This window comes from Macrotis lagotis, chromosome 2 (assembly GCF_037893015.1).
Source record: "Macrotis lagotis isolate mMagLag1 chromosome 2, bilby.v1.9.chrom.fasta, whole genome shotgun sequence".
In the NCBI taxonomy this organism is placed as follows: Eukaryota; Metazoa; Chordata; class Mammalia; order Peramelemorphia; family Peramelidae; genus Macrotis; species Macrotis lagotis.
The window spans coordinates 135855476-135870979 of record NC_133659.1 but is presented as its reverse complement, the minus strand read 5'-3'; the positions used below and the strand labels follow the sequence as shown (position 1 = coordinate 135870979).

Sequence of the window (15504 nt, the reverse complement as noted above, 5' to 3'; positions counted from 1 at the left end):
ATACCTACAATTATTACTATTATTATTTTTTTTTAATTTTAATTTTTTTCTCTCCCCTTTACTTTTTTCGCCCAAGCAAGTCTATCTATATTCATGGGGGAGGAGGGGTATTTGGTTTACTTGTAAATAAGAATATTTTATTAATGTAAAAAAAAATTTGTACAAAATGAGAATAAAAAATAAATTAAAAAAACACTTATTGCTTAACTGTGTGACCTTGGGCAAGTCACTTAATCCACTTACCTTAAATAAAATTTTAAAAAAATATCTAACACTTCATGTTATTGTTATTCATTCTGTCATGTCTCACTCTTCGAAACCTCATTTGGGATCCTCTTGGTAAAGATATTGAAATGGTTTGCCATTTCCTTCTCCAGCTCATTTTATAGATGAGCAACTGAAGGAAGCAGGGTTAAATGGCATACTTAGGACTACCAAACTAGTAAGTATCTGTGACCTGATTCGGACTCGGGCCTTCCTGTCTCCAGTACTTTATCCATTATGCTTACCTATTATGCCTCCCTATCTATAATGATTATTAAAGCTGAAACAATCATTAGAAAAGAGGAAAAATGGATTAAAAGACAATTCATCCTTGTAAAAGTATTTCTTGGTCAATACCACAGATCTCCAGGAATAGGTTTTGAGAAAATGCTAGTACTATATATAATAACTAGTACTATATAATATAATAATACAAATCAAAAGATAATTATGAAAGGGTGGCTAGGTGGTACAGTGGATAGAGCACCAGCCCTGGGGTCAGGAATACCTGAGATCAAATCCGGCCTCAGACATTTAATAATTACCTAGCTGTGTGGCCTTGGGCAAGCCACTTAATCCCATTGCCCTGCAAAAAATAAAAAAAAAATTAAAAATTAAAAAGATAATTATGAGACCTAGGTACAAAAGAAAAATTTTAACTTGGTTAGCCAGCATGCCTTCTCCTCCTTGCATGGAAAATATCAAAGAAAACCATGAGTTATCAAGTGTTTCATGGGTTTCTGTCAAAATTAGCTGAATCTCATGTATATTTGAGCTCATGGATATTTGTAGCACTTTTCCCTGACTATATTGTAAGAAAAACAGTATTGATTAATAAGAACATAGACTCCCCCAGAGATAGCAGTGAATACATTAAATACTATGCCATTCTTCAGGACTGCCTTTGCTCTCTACCTAGAGAAAGAAGATAGTTTTTCAACTTCATTAGAAATGTTCCTGAATCCATTATTGTCATCATCCCAAAAGTGGGCACCATATTCCAAAAGAATCTTTGCCCTGCAGTAGAGGCAGAATTTGGTTTAGTCTTGACTCTTTTTAACATGCATGCCACCAGGCTTCCAAATTTGTAGCAGTTTTCTGTTTAGCTTCTAGAATGATTATGAACTGAAATTAGTGGAGTCACATACAGCCCTAGAGAAGAGGGGGTAACCTGATATATTGCAGATGTAAAATTGACCTGGGATTACTAGGCCCCATGAAAATTATGGCTACAATGGTGCAGGAATACTAACCATTTAACAATTACAAAAGTTATGTTTTCAGAGAGATATCAGTACAAGTGAATGCTTAAGAGAATGAAAGGGTGAATTTGTATAATATGTATATTTGTAATAGTTGTTACTTTTTAGTTCAGAGGTAGGCAACAGCTAAGAAAATGAGAGTGGGGAAATAATGCTGAAAAGTTGTTGTAGATGAAGTGTTGAACTTCAATGAGACTTGTAAATTCTTGAGATGTAAGAATGTTATTGATACTGGTTGTGCCCAATTGGATGGATTGAAATTTGTAGAAGTAAATTCACAGATTACAAAAACAAAAGTGCAAATGACTCCTTAGGTAAACTAAAATCCCTCTCATTGGCAGGTTGTGGCATGGTTTCATTTGCCTGGACAAGAATAGACACCCACAAATGGAACTAACGATATGTATGGGCTCCAATGATTATGGCTAGCCATAAAGTATGTCCTCCCCAGCTATGAAATCTAATGACAGTACTATTTATTGACCAATTATCATAAGATAGAAAGGAGAAGATCATAGGCAGCAATATTAAAATTAAAATGACAAGAGTACAATGGCAATATAAACTCTAAATCTAAGTGATCATCAGTGCCTGGAATGGACCTTTCCAGGCAATTTTGAATCTTACGGGTTTACTGGAAATTTTTGATGTAGACTTTGTCACCAGGAAGTTTGTAGTTGCTTCATAGAATTTTTTCAGTCTATATTGCAGTTCCCAGATCTTTTACGATGACAGACATATCTCTTCCTAGCAATGATGTGTATGCTTGGGTTTGTTTTAAGAGAAGCATGATTAAATAGCATTTCAGGAGAGATAAGCAGTCCCCTCCTTGGTCTGCTTCTGACCTCCACCTCCCTAATTTGTCTTTCCTTCAATCAAATCAAAGGAGAAGTACTTCCAGTCACTTCCGGAAGGTTTGAGAACACATCTTGCCAACAAGAATTTTAAGAACTTTGTTCATATATTCAACCTGCCAGGAACTCTGATGATGGGGGTAATGAAATTGGGAGTTGTCTCAAGACACAAATAAACTTGAGAAAGTAAATAGCAGTAAAATGGGTTGTACTATCAGAGTTAGTATGTTCAGGAGGACCAAAACTAGACACAATTTTCTTTGGAAAGAAGAAATGCTGAGAAAGTCTCAATGCACCCAGTAAGTGGTTGAAAAATAAGATCTAGTGGCTAGATGATATGAATACTGTCATAGAAGAAATATTAACTTGAACAGACTTTGGATAGTGCGCCCTCTTATTCCTCTCTTCTCCCCTCTCCTCCCACCCTGCCCCCCCATAGCCCAGGAGTAGAACTCTGCCTTAAAAGCCATGAACTAAGCTAAGCATGAATAAGAAACAAAGGAAAATTCTAACTTAGTAAGCTACTATGGCTATAAGGAACAACAAAACACCATCTCAGTAGATAGGGAAAAGGCCTTCATGTGAAACCCCACATCAACTCCTTTAAAAATAGAATTAAGCAAAAAAAAAAAAATTCCCTGAAGATACAAATGAGGAAATAGGAAAAGAAAATTCCTTTAAAAGTAGAAGACTCAGAAATGAAAAAAAATATTTAAAAGACTAAACTCTTCATGTTCCTATATAAGAAGATGATGCTTGTAACTCTTGAGAACTATATCACTATTAGAAGGAATATACTTAGAAAATGTGGGAACTAGATTTTGATAAATAAAAATTAAGATATGAAAAAAATGGGAAAAGAGGGGAAAGTGGAGGTATGGTAAATTACATCAAATGAAGGGGCACAAAGAACCTATTAAAGTAAAGGGAAGGAAGGTGAGAATTGCTTGACTCTTCAGATTTGGCTCAGAATGGGAATAACATTCACTCAGTTGGGTTTAGAAATTTTTCTTACCCTTCAGGAAATTAGAAGGGCAAAGGAGAAAAAAAGGGAAGAAGGTGTTGATAGAAGGGAGAGTAGAAGGGAGCATAGACAAAGGAAGAAAAAGTGAAAAGAAAAGGGCAGGGCTGATTGAAGGAAAGATAAATTAGGGAAGTGGAGGTCAGAAGAAAAACACTGGCAAGAAGGGATAGGGTAAAAGAGAATCACAAATGAGAGGGGTACAATAGGATGGAGGGTAATACAGAGTTGTTAATCATAACTATGAATAGGAATGGAATGAACTTAACCATAAAAAAGAAGTGGATAGCAGAGTGGATTAAAGACTAGAATCCCACAATATGTTTACAAGAATAATTTAATACAGTGAAAAAATAAAAGACTACAAAATATATTATGCTTCAGCTGAAGTAAAATAAAAAAATCAGGAGTAGCATTACTGATCTCAGACAAAGCAAAACCAAAATGTGTTATAAGTAAAGGGAATAAGGAAAGGAACAACATCTTCCTAAAAGGCATCATAGACAATGAGCAATGGGGGTGGCTAGGTGGTGCAGTGGATAAAGCACCAGCCCTGGAGTCAGGAGTACCTGGGTTCAAATCTGGTCTCAGACACTTGATAATTACCTAGCTGTGTGGCCTTGGGCAAGCCACTTAACCCCATTTGCCTTGCAAAAAAAAAAAAAAAAAAACCTTAAAATGATAAGCAACAACTATCTAAAATCATCAGCAACCATTTTATATATAATGGGAATAAGATCATCCAATAAGATGAGGGGTGAAAAAAGTATGCCCATTATCACCATTATGAAATATTATATTAGAAATGTTAGATTCAGCAATAAAAAAGAAAAAGGAAAACAAAGAAACAAAATTCTCACTCTTTGCAGATGATATGATGGTATACTTAGAGATCATATAAAATCAACTTAAACTACTTGAAACAATTATCAACTTTAACAAAGTTTCAGGATATAAAATAAACTCACTTAAATCAACATTTCTATACTCATTACCAATGAAACCCAGTGGCAAGAGAAATTCAATTTAAAGTAATTGTAGACAACATAAACTACTTGGGAATTTACCTACCAAGACAAAGTCAGAAACTGTATGAACACAATTATAAAATAATTTTCACACAAATTCAGATTTAAACCATTGAGAAAATATTAATTGCTCGTGGGTAGGCTGAGTTAATATAATAAAAATGACAATTCCACCTAAATTAAATGACTTATTCAATGCCAAACCAATCAAACTACCAAAAATATTATTTTGTAGAGCTAGGAAAAAATGGTAACAAAATTTATCTGGAGAAACAAAAGATCAAGAAAATCAAGGAAATTAACATTAAAAAATGCAAAAGAAAATGGCCTAGACATATTAGATTAAAACTATAGTATAAAGCAGCAGTCAAAGAACTGTTTGGTACTGGTTATGAATAGTGTGATGGATTAATGGAATAGCTTAGATACAAAAGAAACAATAAAAGATTATTGTAATCTACTGTTTGATAAACCTAAAGACTCCAGTTTCTGAGATAAGAACTCATTATTTGACAAAAACTGCTGGATTGGAACATAATATGACAGAAACTAGGCATAGACTCACATCTCACAACCTATCCCAAGATAAAATCAAAAGGGATAGCATAAGTCAATTAGAAGAACATGTCAGATCTATGGAGAAGAGACTTTGTGAACAAAGATAAGAATAAAATGAAATGCAAAATAGATGAAGCAGCTAGGTAATGCAGTGGATAAAGGACCAGTCCTAGAATGAGGAGGACCTGAGTTCCAATCCAGCCTCAGACACTCAATAATTACCTAAGTGTGTAACCTTGGGTAAGTCACATAACCCCACTGTCTTTCAAAAACAAACAAAAAAAAGAAATGCAAAATAGATAATTTTGATTTCATTAAATTGAAAAGATTTTACACAAACAAAACCAATACAACCAAGATTGGAACAAAAGCAGAAAGCTGGAAAACAATTTTTACAACCAGTGTTTCTGATAAAGGGTTCATTTCTAAACTATATTAGGGAACTGGATCAAATTTATAAGAATACAAGTCATTTTCCAATTGATAAATGGTCAAAGGATATAAGCAGGCAATTTTCAGATAAAGAAATTAAAGTTATCAATTAGATTACTTGCTAGCCTAGAATGGGGGGGGGGGGGGGAGTGAAGGGAAGGAGGGACAAAACTTTACCAAAATGAATGTTGAAAATTATCTTTAGATGCACTTTCAGAACAGAGCCAAGATAGCAACATGAAGCTAGCATGTTCCCAGAGATGTGCCCTACAAAATTTTGAATGAAACTTCTTTTTTATTTTTATTTTTTAATTAATGTTTTTATTTTTTTTATATTACAATAATCTTGTTGTGAAAGTAAACATAACTCCCCCCCCCAAAAAAAAGATAGAGAAACCTCAAGAGAAATAGTGTCAGGAAAAAAAAGTGTGCTTCAGTCTGTGTTCATATTCCATCAGCTCTGTCTCTAGAATGAGTTGCCTTCTTTATCATAAGTCCACCAGAGAAGTTGCTTTGATATCTTTTCCCACAGTCACTATTACTAGCTGTATTTCCCTTTATTCTACTCCTCCCCACTCCCATTTATTCTATTCTCTCTCCTTTCACCCTGTCCCTGCTCAGAAGTGTGTTGTATCTGATTATCCTCTCCCATGATCTTCCCTCTCTTCTATCACCTGCTCCTCCCCTCCTCCATCCCCTTTATCCCATCCCTTTCCTCTCATTCTTCTCTAGGGTAAAATAGATTTCTATACCCTACTAAGTATGTATGTTATTTCTTCACTGAGTCATTTCTGATGAGAATGAAGGCTCACTCATTGAATGAAACATCTAATAATGTTTGTCCTTTTTTTTTTTTTAGTTTTGCAAGGCAATGGGGTTAAGTGAATTGCCAAAGATCATACAGCTAGGTAATTATGTCCTTCATTTTTTGAAGACCATGACATCAGGGAGATGATGTCATGACAACCACATGAATTGGATTTGGGTGAGTGGGGGCTGTGCTAAGTCACAAGCCTCACTTTTTCCTCTAGAGTCATCTGGATTCAGTGGCCATATATGAATCAGGATGACTTAAGAGGTCCTGGATGTGAGACAAACAGGGCTCAGTGACTTGCCCAAGGTCACACAGCTAGGAAGTTTCAGGTATTTGAGGTTGGATTCCAACTCCCATCCTTCTGACTTCAAGGCCAGTACTCTATCCTCTGCCACCTAACTATTTCTGCATAGACATTAAAGCTACAGATCCCACAAAAAAAAAGGACCAAAACAAATTTCAACTGTAGACATTGTGTAGCCTCTTCAATGAAGATCTGACTCTTCAGGGAAAAGGGGAAATAAAGTTCATTTAGGCTGGGGAATAGGAAAGTGAACAGGAGGCTCCTAGACATAGTGCAGCCCAGGTCCCAGCAACCAGATAGCAGCCCAGGTTCTGGCAACAAGATAGCAGGGCAGGAGGGAGAGTCCCATCCCCAGACAAAGTCTGAACCCTGTGAACACTGGGATAATGGACAGGACTGCACAGGCAGAGTCTGCACATAAAGGAGGAAACAAATCTCTCTATAGGCAATACCTGGGTTTCATAGGCAACATCTTGACAAGCAATAAGCTAGGGATAAGACTCTAGCCCCCAAAAGATCAGAACTATAATCCATAATCCCTAATCCCTGGGAGCAGAGTTCAACAATAAAAATGAGCAAAAAAAAAAAAAAAAAAAAAGAGCACTTACCGTAGAAAGCTACAATTCAGATAGAGATGATAAAACTGCCATCTTAGAAGAAGAAAGCAGAGACAAACTACCCACATGGGAATTCTCAAAGGAGTTTATGAATTGGACTCAAATTTAAAAGCTCATAGAAGACTTTAAACAAAATTTTAAAAACCAAAGAAGAGAGAAAGAAGAAAAATGGAAAAAAAGAAATGAGAACCATTCAGGAAAATTGTGAAAAATTGACCAAAGCAATCAACTCCTTTAAAAGTAGAAACAATCAACTGGAAAAAGAGTAAAACTCATCAAAAAACAAAAACAACTATCTGGAAAAGAAATGCAATTCAACTAAAAATCAAACTAACCAAATGAAAAAGGAATGCAACTCAGCAAAAAATTTAACCAACTGGAATAGGAAATACAAAAGCTAATTGAAGAGAATAAAACTTTAAAAATTAGATTTGGACAAATGGAAACTAATGAATAAATGAGACAAGATTACACCAAACAAAATCAAATGGCTGAAAATTTTAAGAAAACATAAAGTACATTTTAGGAAAAACAAACAACCTAGAAAATAGATTCAGAAGAGATAATTTACGAGTTATTGATCTACCAGAAAACCTAGATTAAAAAAAAAGAGCCTGGAAAATATCCTATAAGAAATTATCATGGAAAACTGTGTTAATATACTAGATCAAGAAGATAAAATAGACCTTGAAAAAATACACAGAACACCTCCAGAAAGAGATCCCAGCTGTGTGGCCTTGGGCAAGCCACTTAACCCCATTTGCCTTGCAAGAGAGAGAGAGAGAGAGAGAGAGAGAGAGAGAGAGAGAGAGAGAGAGAGAGAGAGAGAGAGATCCCAGGATAAAAACTCCAGGGACTATCATAGTCAAATTCCAGAATTCTCAAGTAAAGGAGAAAATATTGCAAGTAGCCAAAAAGAAGCACAATCAGAATTGCACAGGACTTATCAGCTTCAACATTTAAGGATTGGAGAGCCTGAAATGTGATATTTTGGTGGGCAAAAGACCTTGATTTACAACCAAAAATTCTGCAAAATTCGACATATTTTGTCAGGAAAAGATGGATTTTCTACAAAGGCCTTCCAAAATTTTCTGAGCAGAAAACTGAACAGAAGAGAACTGAACAGAAAATTTGATCTTTCAAATACAAGACTTAAGACACATGAAAAGGAGGGAAAAAAATAAATGATAGTCAAGAACATCCCTACAAGGGAAGGTAAGATTTGTATCTCTTAAGAATTGCATTTCTCTTAGGATGATTAAAGGGTTGAGTATAATTGAAGGGACTGTACTTAGAGGATATGGATATGGTTGGTTCTTTTCTTCATTATTGAAGAAGACTAAAATGACATTACTATGAGACAAATTACAGTGTGACTGTGGCTAATCATACCAATATGAGCTCAGAATGTTCTACATAGGTCGGGCACCTGGAGTGTTTATTCTAAACTTAGGAATCTCATGTTTGCTTTTGAACTACTTTAATTCTGCCTTGCTCATAGAACTCAGCACTTTCTCTGATGAAGGTATCCTATGCTGGGAGGGCCTAAGCTAGTGTCTCCTACATACAATCAACTTAAATCCTTAAGAGAGACCTTCAGGGTATTCCAGTATTTAAGAGTTCTTAGAGGTTCTATACATAGTTAAATCAGAAGTGGCATTAGTTTATTAGATACCTTAGTTAAGGAGGGTTGTAGTACAATAGGGGGCATATAATAGAAGGGCTGGACATAAAGAGATTAGGAAGTGATTTTGCATCAATCCATTAACTTTAGTTAATGAGGGTTTTAGTTGTGGGTGCTAAAGGGACAGAGGAAGAGTGTGTACATGATGCTTTGGTTGAGGAGGCTTATAAGGCTATGGTTGGAGTACTATAGAGAAGGAAGGAGAGTTCTGAGAAAGGATGGACATGAAAACATCAAGAAGAGATTTTGTTTTGCTTAACACTTTGGCTACAATGGAGGGAGTGGGCTTAGGTGGGAGAGTATAAGTAGTTCATGAAATTAAAAAAAGAAAATTATTTTTACATATATTTAGAAAAATAATTTTTTTAAAAAAATGAAAGAGAATTAGTATAATGAGTAACTTTTTTATATTACTAATGAGATGAAATCAAAATTTTTTTTTAATTTTGAGTCAACATGTTGAAGTCTGTAAAAAAAAATTCTTAGCAGGATTGTTCTAAGATTTACCTTATTCAACTAGCACTAGTCATATTTTAGCCTTGGTTCTGAGATTAGCATGCTTGGTACCATATTTGGATTTTAGCAAAGCATTTAATAAATTCTCATGTGCAATATCTATTGGGGAACTGAAGATATGTGAATTAGATAAGAATAGTTAGAGGGTCCTTGGCTGGTTGGATAACCATGATAATGAGTACCGATCTCTAGTGAATAGTATGCCACATAGGTCTATCCTGCTCAACTTTTTCAACAATTTAAAATAGATACTACACTTAGACTATACTTACTAAATCTGCAGATAAAAATGTTGGGAGATCTAAAACTAGATCACAAAATTGAGGTTAAAAATTACCTTTGCAAATTGGAAAGATGGGGGTAAGCAAATAAAGTATATAGAAATGTAAATGCCAGAAGTTAAAAAAAAATCAATTCCAAAAGTATATGATGGTTAAAAATATGGCTTAACAGTTATAGAGAAAAAAGAGTAAGTGGGTGAACTGTGTGAACAACAAAACTCTAGGTTGATTTAATTAGTCTAGTGCTCAGAACAAAGGAATTTATAGTCCTACTATACTCTATGTGCTGATGAGATCACATCATGAATTTTATTACCCAGTTCTGGGTACCAGTTTCACAAAATGGTGCTCAGAAGAAAGCAAGTAAGGCAACTTTGAAGTCATGTCATCTAGGAAATAGCTGTTAGAATTAGGGATATTTAGGAAATGCTTGGCTTAGGGAGGAAATATGACATTAAAGTGAAGAAACAGAGATTATCTAAGCCAACACCACCTTTAATATATATAGAGAGAGAAAGGAAGTGATTTTTCTCAAAGTGGTACACAGATCATAAACTGCAGAGGTGAATTTAATGCTGAGATTTTTACCTGAGTTTAAAAAAAAAAAAAAGGAGCAAAAGAATGGAACCCATAGACCAGGGAGACTGATTGCAGGTAAATTTTTAATATTAAGGGGATAGATCAATGAAGTGTTGGCTCAAAAGCTGGCACATAGTAGGTGCTTGTTGTTCCCTTCTATAGTATGAAGAATAAATGGGAAGATAGCTGGAAGGAAAATACAGAATTAGTCATCATACCTATATATGTGAAGTGATGAATTCTCCCATAAAACAGGAGCAAATAGGAGAATGGATTAAAAAACAGAATCCTAAAATAGGTTGTTTACAAGAAACACATTTGAAGCAGAGATAAATACATATCGTAAAGATAAAAGGTTGGAGCAGAATATATTATGTTTCAGCAGAAGTAAAACAAAACAAGGGTAACAATCTTGATCTCAGACAAGCAAAAGCAAAAAATAGATATCGAGAAAAGGGATATGAAAGAAAACTCCATCTTCATTTAAGGTACCATAGACAATAAAATAATATTATTATTAAACATATGCACATCAAGAGGTGTAACATCCAAATTCTTAGAGGAGAAACTAAACAAATTACAAATTGCAAACTAAACAAATAACCATCTAGTGAGTACCTATCTAGAAAAGTAACTCACAAAGAGGTTTTATAAAGAACCTTAACCTAATATTCTGTTTTTATTACAAAGTTGATAACTAGGTAAGATCAGAGGTAATAACTATAATTTCAGATTTTAGCAAAGCATTTGAAAAGAAATCATTCATTTTGGAATATAGAAAAGATATAGAGTTGTAAGCTGGATGATAGTAACAATTTGATTTTTGTAACTGGTTGAATGAGAGACCCCAAAATATAGTTGCTCAAAAACGCCTTTGGAAGGTTTCTGAAGGCATACTTCATGAAATACTGTTTTATCTTATGCTTTTTAAATATTTTTATCAATATCATGAATTTCAGAATACTTACCAGATTTACAAATGACACAAGGCCAGGGGGTATAGTTTATATATTAGATGACCAGGACTCAAAAAGATTTGTGACTAAACAGACTAAACAATGGGCAAGATAGAATCAGATTTAATTAACAGAGATAAAGGCATAAAATCAACTAAGTACAAGATAGAAGAGGTACGATTAGACAGATTTGTCTGAAAGAAAAATCCATGGGTTTAACTGGATTAAAAACCAAATGGATCAGCAAGGTAATACGGAGGCCAAGAAAACCAAGCTAAGTTTAGACTGCAATGAAAAGAAATATACAGAATTAGAGTTGAAGTGGTCTTTGTAGGATCAACTTTGTCTTGGTCAGACTGTATCTGGAATACTGTCTTCTGTCCAAGCAAGAATTTCCAAAGAAATACATTTAGGTTTGAGCTGAGGAAAGAATAATTATTACAGCTATGAAAAAGTTGAATGAGTTACATCAGAATGAAAAGGATTCCATTTAAGGCCTTCAAGCAAAAACTAAAAGACAACTTCTGGGGTACGATGCAGAAGAGATACTTGTTCAGTTGCAATTGAGGACTGGATGGCTTCTGGGGTTCTTTCTTTCAAATCCAAATCATCTTTACTACTAAATCAAAATGTCAAGTCTCTGTCTACCTCCTACTCACACATACACACATAGTAGTGAAGCAATATAATTAGAACTGATCTATCAATTGAACCACACTATCCAAAATTAACATACTTCAACAATACTGAAAGTACTCTACTCCACTATGATCCCTCCGAAGTGGGAGTAAATGAAAAAAGAGACAGTAATGCAACCAGAGAATGAAGAAAAAGTAGTTTCTTCTGATTCAGAATAATTGTTAATAGAGCTTTGGAATTCATATGGTGGCACTATCATAGCTCTAAAGTTGGGACATTCAATGTTTGTGTCTAGTGAAGCTCATGGAACTCTTCTCAGAATGTAACAAAATACAGAGGGAATTACAAAGGAAACAAATTATACTGAAACATAATCATAAAAATAAAAATATTTGCATAAGTACCCAGGTTCCAGAGATAAATGGGTACATTGTGGCTATCTGAACCATCACCACAAAACGCAAAAGAACTGAAATAGGCTAGTCTCACCATTCTCATACAGCAATAATACACATTGCCAAAGAATTTAATCACCAACAAAGTCAGGGGGCGGAGCATGGTCAGTGAAGGAAGAGTAGGGAAACATTGATGTGAAAGGGAACCTACAACTATAGGTAGTGCTCAGCTCATCTGGGTTTGGGAAGCTGCTGCCTAACTTCCAGGTTGTATATCTAGCAGAAAGACACAAGAAGAAAAATAATAAGATTCTTTTTTTACTATTGTTGCTGTGTATGTCTGCCCGTTTTTCAGCATATTACTCTTATTTCAAAGGACATTCTAAGTTCACTCAACTCCATGAAACTTTAATAATGTTTATGTTCTTGCGATGACTAAATTATACTGACTGACTAATCATGGATTATTTCTATTAATAAATAAATCACAAACAAAATATTTAAGAATTTTACAAAACAAAATTTAAGAGAGTTGTTACTGGTGGCCTCTTTGGTGTGTGAACCACAGTTTTTCCTGAGAATAAAAATTTATACATGAAAATTATGAAAGTTATATGATGAAGGCCTTTGCTTTACTTTTTTTAAATGTGAGCTAACTTTCTACACAAACTTTAGTTTTTTTCCCAGTCTAATATATATTCTAAGTTAAATATCTGAATTTCTCAGAGAAAGCTGATCTAGAAATTCATATTTGGATACTATTATTTAAGCTTTCAAAGATAGCTATTTATAAAAACTTGATTTAAAAACTCAAAGAATGCTAAATATTATAAGTTTAGCACTGAGAGATTTGGAAGATGTACCAAGGAGTGAGGCAATTTGCTGTAAATCTTATCATTATTCACAGGAGATTTCAATGGCATTCCTCCCTGCCAAAAATTAAACCTCAATAATGAAACTAGTTAATTTAGTAAAAAGTTATAATAGGCACTAAAACAGGGTGATGCTTTTAAAACATGAATAAAACAATTTGCAACTCAAACTATCCAAATCTCACCAAATATCTTCCAAAAGAGCTTTCATTTTGCAGGCTTTTCCTGCATTGTGGGCTTTTGACTAGTTAAAAACTTCCATACAATTAAAAAAAATAGATTGCTTATGTTTCTATAACTTTAAGTTATACCAAGTGCCTTGAATATATTGCCTTATTTGATACTCATGCAAAACTATGAAGTACATAATGTATTAGCCATGGTTTGCAGAAAAATGAATCAGAGTTAGTAATTTGTACAAATCAAACAATTATTCCCCAGAAGAGCCAAAATTTGAACCTAGATGCTCTAACTCCTCCAAGTCCTGTAAAGTTCTATTATGAGTTTAATGGGACACCAAAATGAAGAGGTTAACCCCTCAACTTCCCTTTTCCTTTTAAGGATGCTTTCGACCAGCCAATGTTTCTACATCATTCTAATATTTTTAAAAGATTCAAAGTCAGATTCCCAAAGATTTTGCATTTGATTCATTTATTCAGTTAATATTCAACAATTCTTAAAAAGTCTCTGGAATTTTACTAGGGGATAAGAAAATACATACTACATTAACAGGATTTATAATTTAAATCACAGTGGCATACTGTCTCATTTCTTGGGGAAATCAGAATACAAAAATTTCAAACTTTAACTGGATAAATTCAACAATATCATTTGCACTCAAAATCTAAAGCAAAAAAAGAAAATTTTAAATATTAGTATATGCCCTGAATTCCTGAAATGGTTACCAAAAACTGAACCCAGGGCAGGTGGATGGCACAGTGGATAGAGCACCAGTCCTGGAGTAAGGAGGACCTGAGTTTAAATACATCTTCAGATACTTTATAATTGCCTAGCTATGTGACCTTGGGCAAGTCACTTAACTCCAATTCCTTGCAAAAATCAGAACAAAAACTGAACCTGTTTGGTGATTTTGCCTTTTTACAATGTGATTTATAATGCACAAATGGAATAAAATATAAATTGAAATTAACATGTTTTTTCTCACTCATAATCTAAAGTTTTTAATACCAAAAGAAGTTTTAAAATTATAACTGACACCAAAACAAAGATTCAAACTATCAGGCAACATTTTAGAGTTTCTGTAAATTGAAAAGGCACTGGCATACACTTGGTAGAAGAACTTTCTTAAATTTCTTATACCAATGAAATCAAAGATCCATCTCTAAGTCAGTCTTTACTTAGTTGCTAAGTTGAAGGAGGAACTATTTGGGAAAATAGAATTATTCATTAAGGCAAATGTAATCATCTATGTAATTCTTGGGTACATTATCTAATTTATTAATAATAAAATGCTTTACCTATAAACATTGCTTTAAATTCCAAAACTCCAATTTAGCCAAAGGAGATAAAAAAATCTTTCTAAGTTCTTTAGTATAATTTATCATGATGTATGATATAATAATATTATACTGGAAACACTTTCAGGTTTCACTAAATTCACTCCAAAAATGAGTACTTGTGCTCTTGGATGAGCCCAGTTCATAATGGTAAGTAGCTGCCTACATTGCATAGCAATGAATGCAAAAGAACAGAAATGGACACTGGGTCCTACATATGTTATTCAGAAGCAAAAAAGATTTGATCTAGCAGGAGTCACTTTTGGTTTGTATAAGATGAATCCAAAAGAATTTTTAAAATGTTTAAGTGTGAAAGTCACCATGAATAAGATATATTCTCTGTTTTATGACATCAAATGCATATCTGCCAAAACTGTGCTAAGGCGTTTTTTATGGTTTATGTCTTATGCTGCCCAAGTCACCAGACAATTTCTCATCAACACTAGAAATTACATGGTTATGTGTGCTTCATGACACTGATAATTCCATTCCTCTGAAACCAAAAATGAATGGGTGCCTTCTACTAGATGGGGACAGTGTTTTGCATTAAAGGGATTATAGATGGTTCTTTTAGTTTCTTTCCCAAACTTAATTTTTAAATTAAAAGGGATGCTACCTTATATTCTTAGATAAATCATTGACAGATAATTGACCACTACCATTCAATAGTAATGATATAGGTAAAAGTTAGATAAAAGTTATACTAATGAAAGGGTTGGTATGCAGAAGTAAGCCTGGAAGAAAGGTTATATACATAATAAATTTCCAAGGACTGAAAATGGGAAGTGGTCAGACCCCAATAAATATACTACTCAAAAATTTAAAAATTAAAAAGTCTTAACTATTCCTCTCCACAGAAATCTTTAGTAAAAGGTGAAAGATTTATATGATCTGAAGAGAAAACAAAGTTT

At 34.0% G+C, this 15504-nt stretch overlaps 1 non-coding gene across 1 annotated transcript; it reads right to left on the bottom strand.

Moving 5' to 3' along the window:
- Positions 1-15385: 15385 nt before the first annotated feature.
- On the bottom strand, positions 15386-15504 carry LOC141515614 (U5 spliceosomal RNA). Its single transcript, XR_012476377.1, has one exon. It is a non-coding gene; the product is annotated as a U5 spliceosomal RNA (small nuclear RNA).